At 39.1% G+C, this 15,351-nt stretch overlaps 1 long non-coding RNA gene across 1 annotated transcript; it reads left to right on the forward strand.

Annotated features, from left to right (window-relative positions):
• Positions 1–858: 858 nt before the first annotated feature.
• LOC149549439 (uncharacterized) lies at positions 859–15,037 on the forward strand. The gene is made up of 2 exons (XR_016354086.1): positions 859–992; positions 14,161–15,037. It is a non-coding gene; the product is annotated as an uncharacterized LOC149549439 (long non-coding RNA).
• The last annotated feature ends 314 nt before the right edge of the window (positions 15,038–15,351 follow it).

Here is a 15,351-nt window from a genome sequence, read left to right on the forward strand (position 1 = left end):
CTCACCAACACCTTGCCCTTCTCATTAGTGCACTGCTCAAGGGTTCTCTAAATGGTTTGAAAAGAATACAAATGCTGGTTTAAAACCAGTATCCCATAACCCGACATGTTCTCCAACCCTTTTACCTCATGCTCAATCATTCCCTTCAGTGGTGTATGGGGCATCTATGAGATCAAGCCTGAGATCTTGTTAATCATATGCCAACTCAGAGCACCGATGACCATTTAATGCTGTGTCAGTCTTTGAGAGGGTGTCTGCCACTGTATCACCACCTTGCAGAGTTTGAGTCACCATGAAGTCATTGAAGGAGGTTAAAAGATTTCTATTGGCTTTAATATATTTATTCACATAGCAAGCAATAGTTTCACCCTTAATTATTGCATTGATAATTAATAAAGAATTACCCTGCAAATGAGTTTTGGAAACAGATACTCTTAGCAATTTGATGGCATTTTGAGCAGCTTGGGCCTCTCTTTTGTTATTAGTTCCCTCTTTCAGCTTCTTTGCTCCAATTACCAAAATATTACCAGTCCAATCCCTTGCTATGAAAGCTGCACCTAATGGTCCCAGATTGCCTTTGGATGTTATGTCAAAGTTAATTTTAATTCAACCTACCTCTGGCTTTTCCTATTTACATGTGTTCTCTTTCACATCTGGATTTACCTAGAGAGGCCAATTAACAAGCCTCTAAATGCATTTAATATCTATTACACAATCAATCATCCTTCTTGTTGAATCTATCTGTTTGGCTGTCAATGGAAGGTGGAGACAACGAAATGTGGGTTTGGCTAAGGCAAACCCCTATATACCCCAACAATTTTCCATGTCTCAGTGTGTGTAGGTGGTTGACAGGTTCGTCAAGTGTTCAGAATTTTGGGTGTGATTTTGGCGAGTATCTCTCTTCTGTCCATACTGACAAGAGAGTGGTGCACAGGAATCCTCGTGGTGCATTGGTGTCTGAGGACGAGACTTCACAGACTAGAAGGTGAAAGGTACATGTCTTAAGCTTTCTGTTTCTGTAATCAGAATATTTCCATCACTCAGTATTGTTCAATTATTTGGTATTTTTGGTTTACAACTCTAGTTAGTTGTTATTTTTCATTTTGATCTTCCTAGCTCGCCAGATTGCTAGTAATTTGAGGTTGTGTTGGGCTATTTGCTTTTTGAGATTAAATCTCAAGGGTAGTGAATCATCCCCGTTTAATCATGTGGAAAATTAAAGGTGTTTCTGTTAATAGAAACATGGCAGAGATATACAGAAGCTAAAATAAACAAACACAAGCAGTATGGTGCTTCTTTATTTGTTCGTTCATAGATTACATATTTATAGGATTGTCATATCCTATACTATAGAATACCTCCTATAGCAACTCCTTCATCTACTTTAGGGAAGTTTTGCATCTTGATGCTTGAAGTACTCTTAAAAAGTAGATATTTAAATTTTTTTTTAAATATGGTTTGTTCTTGAAGATTTACATGAGCACTTTATACATGCTGCAACTGCAACTTTATCTACACAGTGACTTCTATTTTTTCTCCCAAGGTTTTGCAGGGGTGTTTAGGATATACTAACAATAAAGAATTCTTCATTCTTGCTAAATTGCATACAGAGAGGGAGTATGAGTTTTTTTTCTCCTAAAGGTTCTGCAGGGATGTTTAGGTTATATTGACAATAGAGGATTCATGCTAAAATGCTTACAGAAGGAATCAGAGGTCAATATAAGGATCAAGACCAAAACCTTGCATACTTATTATTAACATTTGCAAAATTGTTATCCTTGTCTGAACAGACATTTAATAGCTTGAGCAAATTGCTTGAGATACAACCAAAGATTTGAATCAACATATTTGGGGAAGAGGGATCGATCCTATCTCAACTTTATATTCTTGTGGCAAGGTTATAATTTATACACAAAGGTCTAGCTAAAAGGATGTAGTGAACCGTCAAGGCGATTACAACACAAACAAGGGGTGGATAGCTGGCCTCACCTACAAGACTTTTGATAAGAACACTTATTTTGCTTGGAGCCTTCATGGTTTCTTAGTACTTGAGATCAACAACTTCACAGGATAATGATATTTAGGAGCTTACCTGATACGTCTTGTGCTTATACAAGTTCCTTATTCTGTAAAAAAGAAATTAATTTAAATGGTTCCCTTTTAACCTGCAGCAGTGTGTGCATGTTTCGTCTACAGTCAGAATAAGAAGGCCTGGGTCTTTCAATCAGAATAAAGCAATTAAGTCTGTCAGTGGTTAGAATAAAGTCATTTAGGAGGTTACGCCATAAATAAGATAGTTTTCAAGGTACATGTCTTCTGTCTGTAGTAGTCAGTTGACACCCACAATTAGGGAGTTGTCAGAAAGCTGCCTGCGTTTGAGGAAATTGATTATTGATTGGTTGCCACATTTTTGGGCTGACTTCCTTGGATTTGAAATTGCTGGGTGCTGGGCTTATTAAATATTGCCTAAAGCAAAAGAGTGAACACTCGATGCTGCTACAGCAGTTTGGTTAGCACTTGAGGACAAATCCTTCAGGTGTGAACCTAGTCCCCTCTTGGGAATGAAAACCCTTGGGATTCATACATGTTGCAGGATGATAGAAACCAGGAGTGGTATGTTGTGCAGAACAACATCTGGATTGTGCAAACTTCTGTAGCAGCAGGATGATTGGTGTGCATACTGCAATGTGATAGAGATATTTCAGAATTTAGATCTGTAGCGAGTTTTATAAAATCGGGTGGTCTCTTTTGAAGATAATATAAAAAATCTCTGTTGGAAATTTTTTTGGGTTTGATTTTTCTATGTAGTTTGTTTAAGACACTCCAGTGGCATTGGAGCTGTGATCTTGTCAGCCTGTCAAAAACAAAAACAAAAACTCAATTGAATGCATACATAAGCAAGAGAAAACCCAGAAATATTCCAGCAACATTTTTTTTTTTGTCTTTATGCAAACAGTCATTCAAAGGAAAATCTTCCAGTCTCAAACATCTCACTGGGCACACTGAACATCAATACGATGCTGAACACTCGGTTGTCTGTTATTGATGATTTCAGCAACAGTGTCAAGCTTTTAGAGGGGACAAAATGTTAATAGGACAGTCCTATAGATAAATCTGACATGGATGGTTGGGTTGGAGTGGGTAGTTTACAATAACTTCTTGGAATGAAATAAATCCCATTTCATATGATCTTGTAAACTTCCTAAAAATTTGGCCAAGTTTTTTGGTTGAAAGACTAATTTTTTATTCTTCCCCTTCCATTTTTCCAAGACAAGTTCATATTAGAATGTTGTATTGATTTCTTAATGGTCATCTTAATCTTTAGTTTATTAAGAAATTTCTACTTTTGTCTTTGGTTCACGATTGTTTCTTTTAGAAACATTGTCTTTGTAAATCTATACAAGGAGTGTTCATCTCCTTTGTTTAATGACAACCACAACTACAACATTGATTTATCAAATTTTGGTATTAGAGCAGGTCAATTGGATTTCATAAAATTTGGCAATTTTTTAAAGAAAAATCAGAGTCTCTTCTAATCTAGAATTTCCTCCAGAAATGTGTTTTTCGATTTTTAAACAAAAAATCATTGGAGGTATTTAATGAAAATTGTGGTTTGTCTTCAAAGATTTTTTGGCTGAAAAATTGCGAGCTTGTTTGAGGGTTTTGATCAAGCATTTGAGTGAAAGTTTCTGATTTTTGAAAGTTCCACATACTTACATGTTTGTTGCATGTGCATTTTGTGAGTTGTATGTACTTGCATGTTTTTTGTTTTACCATGCAAAGTCTCGTGTTTTGCTTTATGAAGGTTTCTTTGATAGGTTTTTTATAATTTTTTCCTTTAAATAATTCTGACAGGTTTTCATATTTTCCCCTAAAAACATTACAGTTGGGTTATAATAATTTTTTCTGCAATTTTTTAATTGTTGGGTTTTAATAATTTTTTCCACAAAAATTATATGTTGAGCTTTAATAAATTTTCCCTCAAAAAAGATATGTGGGGTTTAAATAAATATCTCCTCAAAAATTATATGATGGGTTTTATTGTTCTTTTCCTAAAAAATGAAGCTTGGATGCTGTTGTCTGGTTTTGATTTTCACCTCAAAAATCCTGTTTGGTTTTTCCGAATTTTCTCCTAAAATATTGTGGCTTTTTGCAGTTTGTTTTGAGTTGTAGTGCTCATCTGCAAAATTTTTTAGTGAATCATCTTGTAGTTAATTTAGGGGCATAGTGCTCATTTGCAAAAAGGGTTGGCAATTTTTCTCAAAATCATGTTTTTCAGTTTCATCTTGGTGTCTCTGGCTTCAGGGACGGATGCTGTTGTTTGGTTTTGATTGATTTTCACCTCAAAAATCTTGTTTGGTTTTTCTGAATTTTCTCCTAAAAAATTGTGGCTTTTTGCAGTTTATTTTGAGTTGTAATTCTCATCTGCAAATTTTTTTCGTGAATCATCTTGTAGTTAGTTTAGGGGCATAGTGCTCATTTGCAAACTAGGCTGGCAATTTTTCTCAAAATCATGTTTTTCAGTTTCATCTTGGTGTCTCTGGCTTTAGGGAGTAATACCTTTTTTACCCAACATCAGATTGGATGGCTTCTTGGTCATTAACATTTTGCAGATCCAGGGAGGGTCTCAGCAGTAACATGTTCTGAATAATTTGTGACCATAAGATAGCAGTTAGATGATGACCATAAAGGGAGGATATTAGAATATTGTATTGTTTCTTTAATGGTCATCTTTGTTAATCTTTAGTTTACTAAGTAGTTTCTATTTTTCATTTTTAATTCATGATTGTTTCTGTCTTTGTAAATCTACATAATGAGCTTTCATCTCCTCTGTTTAATAACAATTACAACTACAACATTGATTTACTATAATAGTTCGGGACAAGTTCTAAACCCTACTTGAGTTACGGCCTGGGTTCATCCAAGATCAAACCCAGTCTGGTCATTTGGTTTTGAGTTGCATGCTACAGAAGCCTGCTTTAGGTTAAGAAGCAAAAACTTAAAAATTGTTTTGGACTGAGTTGGATGGAAAAGCAATTTCTTTTTTCCAAAGTTATTTACAGTCAGAGATCAAATTTTATTTTACTTGTAGTTTGCTGTGTGAGTTCTGATTCTGAGTAACGATGCTACGACTCAAAAGACATTTTGTTGTATTTTGGATGTTAATGATGTACAATTGACATTGAATCATTGATTTTCAGCGATGTGCTCAGTTCTATATTTAATTTTGTACAGTTCATGCAACTTCAGGTTTTATGCATAATTGTATGGCTGAACTCAGTCCTACTGAACTGTGAACCTGAATCAGCAATATTGAAAGTTAATATTAGTGAGAGTTGTATGCATGAAAATTTTATAGTGCAGTGGAAGGTGATGAAATGTCTCTTGCTTCTAGGTGAATTTTTTATATGTTTTTTTCAAATGTAACAAATAAATGATAGGATTGAATACAAATTTATCCATTAATGCTTGGTGCTTTGGGCATGGGGACCTAGATTCTTAAAATTGATACTCATTTTATGACGACTTTTGTTCATAAAGAAGTCAAATGGTTGTTTCATTGATTTGGTCTGTAAATGTTAGCCACACAAAGATGCCCTTTTTTCCTTTTTTGTGCTTTCAAGAGAGGCTCTGAATTATTGCTTCTAGATTTGAGAATGATTCATCATAAGGGTTAATCTTCCTCAACATTGAAGAATTTGATGGACATAATTTATCAGTGGAATTTTTTCTCGTCAATGGGAAAAGCCCCTATTTGGCAAATATTTTTACTACAAATTTGAAATATACTTTGATGCTCCTAATTTTAATGCTGGTCTTACAATCTGAAGCTTTGAATTGCTAGTTTGAGCCCAATGGTTGACTCAACAATGCTAGAAATAGGTTTTTTGCATGATATTATTTTTAATGCACTAGCATTTATTTTGGCCTCAACCTTCAACAAAATGATAATTGATTACAATGGTTACAACAATTAGAATGAAGCTTCTAAATAGGTTGTTCATTGTGGTTGGCAGCTTCTTAAATTTTGCTTTTTCTTGCTTGTCTGAGACAATTGCAGATTGGGATTTAGAAGCTTAAAAGTTAAACTTGATTTTGTAAATGTCTTGATTTTTTATGTACCATTGTTTTTTCTTTCTTTAATTTCTTTTCATAACATCATTTGAAATGTGCAACTGTTGTGAGGTTTTCACACCTTTGCTCCATTGTAAATGGAGATCCCCTCGTTTTGCTTGGCAGTTAGGTGGTTGTCCCTAGTAGTCCTAGCTTAGTGGCAATCTTCAAGTCTCCAAATTTAAGAGAGGAGTTTGAGCAATAGTGGTTCGTCAGGGAGTCAAGATAGTCAGTGATATGAGTGAAGGTTCGGACAGGCTAGTCAAGGATGTGGAATTAAAATTCAGGAGATTTGCAACCAAAGTATAAAAGAATGGAGTGAAAGATGAACTTTTCAATCTGAAAGATAACACTGCACAAAGTGTGCTGATTCCTGAAATTTGGTTGTCTGAATTTTTTTAGAATCTCCCAAAATCTGGAACCTCCATTATAACTCTTTTATGAATCTGAAACCACTCTCAAACATCCCAATAGTATATATAGTCTTAAAGTATAAGAAATAAAAAATATGTGACTTAAATGATATATTTTATGTTTCGTCCTGCTACTCAATGTCAGTCGACTGATTGTTGTCGGTATTTCTGTATTGTCGGTGGTGTTTTTGTAGCCGACAGGGTGATGGTCGGCGGTATTTCTGTATTCTGTGGCCGACGGGGTGATGGTCGGCGGTATTTCTGTATTTTTGTATTCTGTAGCCAACGGGGTGATGGTCGGCGGTATTTCTGTATTCTGTGGCCGACGTCATCGGTAAATAATTTGTAGCGGATATAATGTTGTGGCCGACAAACTCCTTTGGGAAGGTTCGGCGGTAGTATTTATATCTCGTTTGGGATTGTTGTAAAGCATCTGCTATCTTCTATTACTCATCTTATGAAGCATAATTTATGTCTGGCATATGCGAATATAATTTTGCTGTTCTGTTCCATTGTCTGTATGCGTTGAATTCTTTACCAGTACGGTAAACATTTGGCGCCGTTGCCTTATGAACCTGGAAGGTGGGAGGAATGAAGATTAATGCCAAATCAGCTTAACAAGGATCGGAATAAGGTCAAGGGAAAAGATGGAATCCGTACTGCGCAAGAGAATTTAATTCTGGCACAGCAAGACGAACGCTGACAGAGATTTCAGAAGATTGCCGACGGAAATCGTAGCGCTGAAGAATTGTTGGAGGAGACTCGGTAGCGGGTGGAATTGATGGAAGAAGCATGGTAGGAGTTTTTGAATTTCTGTTCGCCAAGGTAAGAGAATCTAGACGGAAGAGCATCGACTCGCATGGCTCGGAGTGCCGACAGAGCAAGAGTGTGGAGTGAACTCTTCATCCGGGATATACTTCCGCAGGGGACAACTTCAGAACACCCTTCTTCACCAAGGTTCGCAGTTGTTGAGTCTGACGGTGTGGGAGTGTAGACCGCCGGTGTGGGAGTGCAGTCCGCCGGTGTGGGAGAGCAGTCCGTCGGTGTGGGAGTGCAGTCCGCAGGTGTGGGAGTGCAGTTCACCGGTGTGGGAGTGCAAACTGCCAGTGTGGGAGACCAATCCGCCGGTGTGGGAGTGCAGACCGCCGGTGTGGGAGTGCAGACCACCGATGTGGGAGACCAATCCGCCGGTGTGGGAGTACAGACTGTCGGTGTGGGAGTGCAGATTGTCGGTGTGGGAGTTTAGACCGCCGGTGTGGGAGTGAAGAGCGCTAGTGTTGCAGGACCGAGCAACGCCTGTTTACATAAATCAATTGTGATGGCGAGACCAAAAGAGAAATTGCCGAAGTTCAATGGCGATGGTACGGTCGATCTCGTTCGACATTGCAAGACATGTGAAACGATCTGGAAGGCAAATGGGATAATTGATGAAGAGGACTGGATGAGGCAATTTTCGGCCACCCTACGAGGCGAAGCAATTGATTGGTTCACTGATATAGATCCATAAAAGCTAAACAGTTGGGATAACATTAAAAAGGAGTTTCTGGCAGAATTTAAACTATTGCGGAATGATAATGAAATTGTAGCAGAGATCTTCAATACTAAGCAGGGGAAGAATGAAAACGTACGTGTTTACGCCAGGAAATTAAAAGATTTGACAAATAAAATGGAAAGTAAGCCAGCAGACGGACTTCAAAAAAGATGGTTCGTGGAAGGCTTATGCTCGAAGTTACGGAGGAAAATGAAAATTGTGCCACTGTCGTCATATATGGAAGCTTATAGCAGAGCATTAGACCTCAAAAGTGAGCTAAAGACAAATAAGAAGACAAAGACTAGCGCATCTGATTCGGATGACGATGAGCCTGTCGGAGGTGATAGTAGTGACAATGAAGGAAACAGTAAGAAGGTTCATGCCCTATAGAAGGACATCATCCCCATGATGGAGTTTAAAAACATGCAGAAGGAGCCAAAAAGCAGTGAGCTGTGGTGCACGGAGTGCAAGACCGACGGTCATACTAAAGGATCCTATCCAAAGAATCAATTCTACAACATTTGTCAAATCATGGGCCATTCGACAAAGGAGTGCCCCTTTAACATGAAGACAAGAGGATCTCCGCAGGTGCTTCTTACACAAGAGGCTTCCTCGTCGGGCAGTAGCAGAAATACGAATAGCGCAGGTGCCACATTCGGAGGGTACAAGAATAATAACAGAGGGCAAAATAACAACAATGTGAACAATAACAATAATAATGGGAGCCGAAGTCGAACTCAATATGATGCAAATGGACGGCCGATCGTTCAATGCCGAGCATGTAATTTGTGGGGTCATTTTGCGCGGGATTGTACAGTGGCAAACACACCGAAATTATTATGCAGATGGTGCGGACTCAACGATCACGAAGATTCCAAGTGTCCAAAGTTTGGAGTAAACTTGATCACTGTTGGCACGGATGAAGAGGAGGTTCTGGCAATTACACGGAGACAAGCGGAGGAAAAGAGAAAATTGGGGGAAGCGCAGGCGGAAATTGCAAAGGCATTGTCGGTGGGGACATCTGAGTTGAAGGACATCACCGACACCTTGGCAAGGAACTTTGCAGAACAAAACATTGTACGACAGATCTTACAAACAGAGATACCGGTCAAGATAAGTGACCTCACAATGCCCCAGTTACGGACGGTCATTCTGAATCATACACTGTTTTCGAAAGCAACGGAGGACACAGGAAGGGACAATAGGGAAGTGATGACAACAGACCCAATGCTGCTGGCACTCACCTCCGGACAGCATTCGACGGTCGTCGAGATGGGGATTTTGGAAAATGTTCTGACAAACACAATTGTCGACGGAGGGTTCGGTGTGAATGTGTTGCTGGAGGATACATGGAAGAAGTTGGGGAAGCCGACGTTGTGGCCACCTACATTTCAGTTACTTACGGTAGACCAACATGGAATTAAACCGTTGGGAATCTTGAATGCGCAACCGATAACTATTGGAACGCAACCATTTTTATTGGATTTTGTGGTCATTCCATTGAAAAGAAAAGGATATGATGCTATTCTCGAACGGATTTGGTTGGTGCAAGCAGAAGTAAAACATGATTGGAAACGAAATACCCTATCAATGGAGCACAGAGGCAAAAGATTCATAATTGACCTGCACACACAAATGGTAGGTGAGGAGATAGCATCGTCAGACTCGGAAGGTGAAGGCAACAGTGACGACGAAAGAAATGACGACGAAGGAAAGAGGAGAATGGAACCAGACGAAGAAGGAATATTGAGACTAGACGGAGGATCGAATGACGACGACCTAGACTCGGTGAATGGCCTTTACTGTTGGCAAATAGAAGACTACGAACTCTTTCTGAGTTGTAATATGCTAAGGGTCGACGAAGGTGAGAAAAAGGAGAAAAATGAGTGTCCGGAGGAATACAGAGAAGCAGATGACGCAAACAAGGTTACAGTTGAAGAAGGGAAGGACATACAATACAGACCCAGAAAAAAAAAAAATTCCATCGTCCAGTACATGGTGAATGGACCGCACAAGAAGAAAAGAATGCATCGCACCATAAAATTGGTTGAAGGGTGCCGACAGCAAGGAAATAAGCTAGATATGCGACGATTGCAGGCACAGTGGGCAACGGAGGTGACACAGAACAAACGTTAAGGCCTAGCATGACAGACATCTCAAACTCAACAAGTTTCCACCGAGGCAGTTGGTACTCAAGTACGACGGTCGGAATGAAGTCAAACCGGAAAAGTTTAAGGCCAGATGGGTTGGACCATATTAGATCCGGGAGGTCGGCGACAATCGAGTGATAAAGTTGGGGATGTTGGATGAGCAAGAGGTACCTCACACAGTCAATGGATTCTACCGTGCCAAGAAGATGCCGTCGCTGTCATTGTCACAGAATGATTAGATGATTCCCTTGTCGTCGTCATTGCAAAATGGCGACGCGTGGAGGCCAAATTGAGGTGCTATTTTTTTTAATTTTATTTTTGTCAAAAAAAAAAAGAAGAGAAAAAAAAAGGAAAAAAAAAAAAAAATTTCTTTTAGCCCACAGGCAGGCTGTCCGTAGGCAGACTGTCTATGGAGGGCAGCCCGCGGGGTCCTTATCCCGCGGTGTTGTACCCGCAGAGCCTTCGAAATTTTTCCCCCGCGGAAACCTTTTGGTAGACCGTCAGCTATCGCTAGACTCATTCCCGCGGAGTCTGTTCTGCCAGTGAAGTGAGTCGGTCATCCAGTAGCACCACCTTCCCGAGGACGACGACAGGAGTACTTCTCTCCGCGTGCTATGTTATTGGTGCTCCGCGTATAAAACAGAACGCTCCGTGGATTTCATATTCAGGCGAAATTTTGAGGAAGTTATAGAACTTGCCATGAGATCTTTGAGGAAGTGACGGCTACGAGCAAAGACAAGACAAATAGCACCCCGAATCCGCACTGGAAGATAAGCCTCTGATCGATCTTGGGATCGTCCGGATCAGTAGAGTTTTGCATTGCTTTGTTTCAATTCGGGATTTTAATGTTCTTATCAAAGTGTGTTGATGAAGGCAACTCTCCTTGCACGGATTTTCGGTGTTCAAAGTACATGCATCGTATGCCTGAGCAGATTTGGCGCCTGTTTTGAAAATGCTACTCCAAATTCACGCCGTGCTCATCAGCCGTGGTTTAAATTCATGAAATTTTGAGGGTCTTATTTGCAGAAGATTGTCTACAAAACACGTAAAGGAGAAATTTCGAAGGCAAAGCTCATTTGTTTGTATATTGTTTCTCATTGCTGGAGGAGACGTTTCAATGAATGATTCTCGGAGTTCTGTTTCTCATTTGGGGAGGAGGTAGAAGATTGGTGTGAGGGGTTTTCTAAAAAAAGAAAAAAAAAAATGACAGATTCAAGTTGTTCGGAATGAGTAATAGACGATGCCAAACGGAAGGGGACGTGCATTTTTGTGTGTGGTTCAGAGTATTAATTTGGTCTTGGCGGCAAGGGGCGCTACCCCTCAACCCCGTCGGACCCCCAGTCGTTGCGGATATTAGTCGTGGGAGTCTGACCAGTTGATGAAGACCTGGAGCTGCTGCAGGCATAGAGTGTTGTGTACCAGAGGCACTTGGAGTAGGTGTTCGTTGTGAGGCTGTCTTGGTGGATGTGTAGAGAGCTCGGGAGGAGCTAATCGTCTAACTGGAGGCAGTGCAGCGACACTTGGCTCGGGGTACCCAGGAGTTGGAAACAGAGAAAGTAGCGTGGGTGGCTATCAAGGTCAGCTTGGGAAGACAGTATTGTGTTAGCAGAGGCTACAGATGCAACGGGACGAAGCTGAAAGTGATGTGACAAGAGCAGATTTTTCTTGTTACAGTTAGTCTGTTAATGTATTTTGTTTGATAATTTGTCTCAGATATTTTGTTAGTCGTCAGGAGACGACTTTTTCTTTTGGGGGGGATGGTGTCAGCCGACTGATTGTTGTCGGTATTTCTGTATTGTCGGCGGTGTTTCTGTAGCCGACAGGGTGATGGTCGGCGGTATTTCTGTATTCTGTGGCCGACGAGGTGATGGTCGGCAGTATTTCTGTAATTTTGTATTCTGTAGCCGACGGGGTGACGGTCGGCGGTATTTCTGTATTTTGTGGCCGACGTTGTCGGTAAATAATTTGCAGCAGATATAATGTTGTGGCCGACAAACTCCTTCGGGAAGGTTCGGCGGTAGTATTTATATCCCGTTTGGGATCATTGTAAAGCATCTATCTTCTATTACTCATGAAACATAATGTATGTCTGGCATATGCGAATATAATTCTGCTGTTCTGTTCCATTGTCTGTATGCGTTGAATTCTTTACTAGTACGGTAAACACTCAAAGCCTGCAAGTGTGAATTGCCATGAAGATTTTGCCCAATGATGCCTTTGTCCGAAACTGGACTCGATAAATCTTGCCCAATGAGCTTGTCCTTTCCGGCCAACTTAATCTCACCTGCACAATGGCAATGGAATTTTCCAAAAAAGGGCTATGAAGATCTTACCCAATAAAACCTCAAATTTTCAATTTGGCATTAGGAAGGTTGGCTCCAGTAAAAGTCATAAAAACTCACCAAGCCAGAAAATTAGGCCTATTTTTGCAACTCGGAGAGTACTCTACCAGTAGTCCATCTATGACTTAAAGTACAAGAAATAAAAAATGTGACTTCAATGTTATATTTTATGTTTTGTCCTGCCACTCAAAGCTTGCAAGTGTGAACTGCCATGAAGATTTTGCGCAATGATGCCTTTGTCCCAAAACAGACTCCATAAATCTTGCCCAATGAGCTTGTCGTTTCCTGCCAACTTAATATCACCCAGCCAATGGAAATGGAACTTTCTGAAAAAGGGCTATGAAGATCTTACCCAATAGAGCCTCAAATTTTCAATTTGGCATTAGGAAGGTTGGCTCAATGGACCTTGGATTTCAAAGCTTGTGTTGCCCCGCGAAGCTGAAATTTTCAAGAACATTAAGAGTCTTTGCCCAATTGACATCTAATGCCTGAATTTGTCTTGATGCAATCTTGCCCAGTGGACATGAAATTTTTGAAAAATTGCATATGGAGGTTTGGTCCATGCTTTGTTAGATTTCGAAAACCTCCAAGTAGTGCTGGCCCAATCCCATATGAAATTCCTAGTCGCCATAGTGCCTGAATCCTTCAAGTCCAATGCTGAGATGGCATGGTTTTGCCCATTCAATTATCAAATTTCAATTTGGCATATGAAGGTTTTCTCCACAAAGTTGAAAGTTCTAAAAGAGCTTATCATTTGCCCAATTCGAGTTTGCATTCAGAAACGGATATTCTTGATTTTGCCCCATGAGGTCACAAATTTTAAAATACATTTGGTATACCTGGCTCAATCAATGCATCAAATCCTGAAAATTTGCAAGGATCTTGCCCAATAAAGAAAATTTGTGAAAACCTGTATGTATTCAGCTCTTACTTCTGATTTGATATGACAATGGGTCAGATCCAATAAACACATTTTTTTTGGATTTATCATGAGAGCTTGACCAATGGAGAGTAGAATTCTAAATGAGCATGATGGGGTTTTGCTCAATAGGATTGGAATCTCCAAATTCCTTCAAGAAGCTTGCCCAATAGACCTTAGATTTCTGAATTTGTCTACGGGCTTGCAAATTCCAATTCAAAACAATCACTTTGCAGATAAAAAAGGAAAGTGAAGATCAAGCTACTCCTACAACAGCAACAACTTGGTCAAAATTTTCACTGAATTGAATTTTGGAGAATACAATAGCTACTTGGAGATTAATATGTAAATCTGGGAAAATTGGAGTTAATAACTGATATAATTAATAAAATCAGGTCCAACAATTTCAAACCAATTGCAGATCAGAGGTTTTTAAACTCAAAATTTTACTATCAACGGTAAGGTCAATTGATTTCCCATGGCATATTGGAAATGGTGAGAAGTTGTGTATACATTTTCGAAAGGATATGAATGAAAGGCTGTGATCATAATTGAGTTATATAAGGTTGAAATCTCCATTCATCTAGATGCAATCAGATTTTTGTCATAAGTTGAAGTTTTGATGCTAACCCTTTTGATTTGAAGTGAAATGTAAAACTTCATTTTTTAACATGTTGTTGTCGTTTTGCAGGGTAAAAAGATTGCTGAAGGTAAAAATGTGAGGTTCAAGTTGAAGATTACGGGAAGGTAACAAGGAACACTGTTAAATCTGTAACTTGTTAGCATACTGATCTGAAAACAGATCGATCAGATCTGATATAGCATGATAGGTAAAGGACTAAGTCTTTGCATTTTTCCATTTATAAGATTGGCATCTATTGTTAGGATTTTGGTTTGTCACTAATCCAACAACATTGTTTATGTTTGTGATTAATATTTATTTATTCTTAGAAAGTCGCCGACTTCTAGAGGTTAGGCAAATGACTTTAGAAGAGACATGTCCTTTCTAAGGACACGTCCCTTGATTCCTATACTTATAGATGGTAAGGACGAAGGAGCACACAAGAACAAAGACAAGTCTGCTCCTTAGTCATTATTGCCCACATTCAAATTGCAGAAGTAAAAGACAAAATTCTGAATTACATTTCTAATTCAATTGAAAGCAATACTTTGAAGTTATTCTCAGCAAATCAAAGGAGAAGAATAAGATCAAATCTAGTCTATATTCAGTCATAGGAATTGCAGAAACTTTACAAACACAATGTTTCAAGTACAAGCAAGGTGCACCGAGGCGATGTTGAAGATCAAGTCAATGTCCAAGTTCATAATGAAATTTTAAGTGCAACATCATGATCAAGTCTACAAGTCAAGGCAATGATGAGACTTCCAACAATAGAAGTTTATGAAGAAGACAAGGGGTATTTATCAAGTCAATGAGATAAACATGTTGAGGTGACATCCCTTTCTTCAACCAGTAGGAGAGCTCAATAATGTTATGTACTAAATCATTGAATTTGCAAAAGGATGAAAAATCAAAAAATTATCTTATAAAAGAAGATTAATTACAAGTGGATGTGTCATTTTTTTAGTGGCTCATTGATAGGTAGATTTTACTATAAACTTAGCCCCAACCAATTTTCTTATTGGTTTCTTAAAGCAATGCAATTTTCTAATTGATCCCATGGTGGTGCTTTAATGTAATTGGGGAAGTATTTGATGCTCATAGTTGTTAGGTAATTTGGGACTTTGGTGGATTAATCTTGACTCTTGATCTCAAATTGTTGGCCCATAATTGTAATGAACTAATTATAAAAAACGTATGCCTTCTCATTTGTAACTCATTAGAGATGAGATTAGAGATTAGAGGTAGAGTAGAGTAGGA

The sequence above is a fragment of the Cupressus sempervirens genome, chromosome 7 (assembly GCF_028749045.1).
Source record: "Cupressus sempervirens isolate cs-2001-9-10 chromosome 7, ASM2874904v1, whole genome shotgun sequence".
Classification (NCBI taxonomy): Eukaryota; Viridiplantae; Streptophyta; class Pinopsida; order Cupressales; family Cupressaceae; genus Cupressus; species Cupressus sempervirens.